Below are 3,745 nucleotides of genomic sequence, written 5' to 3'. Positions count from 1 at the left end.
TTTTACGCCCATTTTAGCAGAATTCAAGCAATATCCCGGTGGTGGACACCCGAAATGGGCTTCTCACATTGTAGCGATGTGGGGAACGGAACCTGGGTCTTCCGTGTGAAGAGTGAACACTTTAACCACTGGGCTACCCCACCGCCCCGTATACGAGTTTGAGTAGGTGAGAGTAAGTTGGGTTTAACGCATCTTTCAACAGTATTCCAGTTATATCACGACGTGTCAGTTTAATGAAGGAGGAAAGCCCGAAGTGATGCAGGTCTCGTTTACCACTTTAGCGAAAAACCACGAGCACGGGTATGGTGCTGACAAACCTAAAAACATAATCGGGGCGAACCGGGAATCCAACTAAAAAATCATAGGTTTCTGGCGTGCATAAGGGACGCAACTCTGCACAGCGAATTTCGGCGCCTCAGACGACTGGGCCCCCCGTGCCCCTAGACACGGTCATGTCTATCACAGTCAGTCAGTGAGTTGATGTTGTTTTACACCGCAACCAGCAGTGTTCCAGTTGCGTCACGGCGGGCTGTAAATATACGGAACCCTTTTCGGGCCATTTGTTTTTTATTTTGTACTTGAAATTTCAAGATAGCAAGTTGAAAATTCAAGATACTAAGTTGAAATTTCAAGATACCGACCTGTAATTTCAAGGTACTAACTTGGAATTTCAAGATACATAAGTTGACATTTCAAGATGTTATGTTGAAATTTCAAGATACTAAGTTGAAAATTCAATATACATACTAAGTTGAAATTAAAAGAAAATGATCTTGATATTTCAACTTAGCATCTTGAATTTCAACATAAATTTCAAGATACAAAGGGGCGGTCGGGTAGCCTAGTGGTTAAAGCTTTCGCTCGTCACGCCGAAGACCCGGGTTCGATTCCCGACATGGGTACAATGTGTGAAGCCCATTTCTTGTGTCCCCCGCCGTGATATTGCTGGAATATTGCTAAAAGCGGCGTAAAACCATACTCACTCACCCATGTTATAATCTTAAAATTTCAACTTAGTATCTTGAAATTTCGTGAAAAAAATAAAAGAAACCAATGGCCCTGAAAGGCTTCCGTAGAAATATGCGATTGACGCCAATTCGACGGCATGAGCAACGATTGACGCAGTGCATTAACACTTACTTCACTGTGCTTTGCATTAATATTTTGTCGGCACATATTATGTCGTGGGTAGCACGGCGTTTTAAAAGGGGAGAGGTTAAAATAATATAGCAGCTCCATATGTTAAAACTGGCATAACCAGCGAAATATATGTTTGTAAAAACATTGTAGGGTATACCACTCATTGCCTTACAAGTGCTATTAAAAGACCGAGTGCTCTACTTGCTGATTGAACCCTAGCCCCAGCTGTGGTACTGTAATCTCAATGCTCTTGTTACAGTAGGCCGAGATATGTATATCTATCAGCTGTGTTTAACACAGTATTGATCGTCACGATATGGCTGAAATATTGCCGATGTGACGTAAAGCATTAACTCACTCACTCACAGTATTGGCACAAGTAAATACTTGACAAGGTCGTGGTATAGCATGAGTAATGCACTACCTCAGATTTATCCCCATAAAGTTGCATATTATTCTTTAGGCCCTCAAGCACGGTTGGGAGATACGACTCCGTTTCCGTCAAAAGAACTACATTGTGTACATGTGCCAGCATATAGTAAAACTCATATGTACCTCCGTTCACTCTTACTCCAGGATCTAATTCCTGAAGTGCAAGGGTTAAGTTGTTTATAAACAGGCTGAATAATAGGGGCGACAAAGGGCATCCTTGTTTTACACCACACTTGAAACTGAGAAAACCAGCCTGTTGTAAAACCATTAACTCTTTCACAACTGCAAACATTAATATAAATAGAGTGTAGCGCTTTCCACATTATACCTTTAACCCCCAGTTCACTAAATTTGTGCCATAATATACGTCAATCCACTGAATCGTATTCTTTCCGAAAATCGATGCACTACCAGGAGTCCCACGGGATTAAAAAGTAACCACAGACATATATTGTATCGATAATAATGAAATATATATCGTGCATCGTGTGTATAAGCACATTCAGGAATATGCCCAGCAACCTCTACTAGGTATATCAGTTGTATTCACAGAGTGCCTATAAATTCAGACGACATTACATATAGACGGGCATGCATACATGCCTACAGCAGGCGACGTATGACTAATGCTGAGCTTCCTATATGTGGTGATGAATGATATCCGCGTCGCAAACACTACACACATTGTTGTACTTATTCAGCATGTGATAAGTGTGAGATTTATCATCGCAGTGGCCTGTCTCTTGTACAGTGTCCATATATCACAGAGCGGCATATGCCATGACGGATATACCAGAATTACCAGCCTGGCACTTTAACATAAGATAAGATATTGATGATACAATAAGAGCCCTCAAATTGCTAAAATATCAACACATATTAAACATAGTGGTTAATAATATTTGCAGATACAGTACTGTTTGTTTGTAGTTTAACGCCGCACTCAGCAATATTCCAGCTATATGACGGCGGTTTTTAAATAATCAAGTCTGGACCAGACAATTCAGCGATTGATATCATGATCATCGATCTACGCAACTGTGATACGATGACATGCATCAATCAAGTCAGTGAGCCTGACCACCCGATCCCGTTAGTCGCCTCTTACGACAAGCAGAGTCGCCTTTTACAGCAAGCATGGGTTGCTGAAGACCTATTCTCTTCCTCGATATTCACGGGTCGATATTTCTTTGTAGTCATATCAACTGTATATATCGTATATTACATGAGCCACACTAGACTAATGCTTAAGCTCTGAAAATATATAGTTTTGATAGAATCAAATAACTAAATTTAAATTCAAAGGAGCCCCAGTGCCTGCCCCTGGGCAAAATCTAGACTTGCTTTATTTAGGCCCATAGCATTGCAGTAACGGCTGGACGACGAGGAAAATAATATGGTTCTGTGAGTAGAGTTTTACGCCGCTTTTAGCAATATTCCAGCAATATCACGGCAGGGGAAACCAGAAATGGGCTTCACACATTGTACCTATGTCGGGAATCGAACCCGGGTCTTGGGCGTGACGAGTAAACACTTTAACCACTAGGCTACACAAGCGCCCTTATTAAAAATAGAATATGACTGTCAACCAGTTTTTTCTGGCTATTACTTGTTTGAATTTATAACCAGCCTGTGTCTGAAATGTTTGTCCTTCGGCGTGACGAGATACCGCTTTAACCACTCGGCTACCCCACCGCCTCTAAAATGATTCAGGGACAGTGAAGAAGAAGAAGAAGAAGAAGAAGAAGAAGAAGATTTTATTAACGTGTCACTTGTATACCACATTTTTGTTAAAACAAGTTAAAAATAAAGTTACCTTAAAGTTGTATACAACCAATCGCACAGCGATTTATGAGAGACGGTACATTGTTAACAGGCACATAATAAAAAAAAATAGCAAAAGCTAAATATTAAAATATACATACATTTATATACAATACAATGTGGCATATATGAGAAACACAAATAATCCTCCAATTCATTTGCCAAGTATAAACAAAGCATTATTACGTAAACATCCCTATGAGGTTGTGTACCGTTTGTACCGCTGCAGAACAGAAGGGGCGATATCTGTCACCTCCAGCCTGTACAGGCAGCCCGTGCATCACCGACATGTTTGACCTCTCCCCTCACATTGTTCATTTATCAACGCTCGTGTTGGACAAATCACCAC

Source organism: Haliotis rufescens, unplaced genomic scaffold, assembly GCF_023055435.1.
Source record: "Haliotis rufescens isolate VD_foot unplaced genomic scaffold, xgHalRufe1.0.p SCAF_16, whole genome shotgun sequence".
In the NCBI taxonomy this organism is placed as follows: Eukaryota; Metazoa; Mollusca; class Gastropoda; order Lepetellida; family Haliotidae; genus Haliotis; species Haliotis rufescens.
This window is presented reverse-complemented; position numbering follows the sequence as displayed.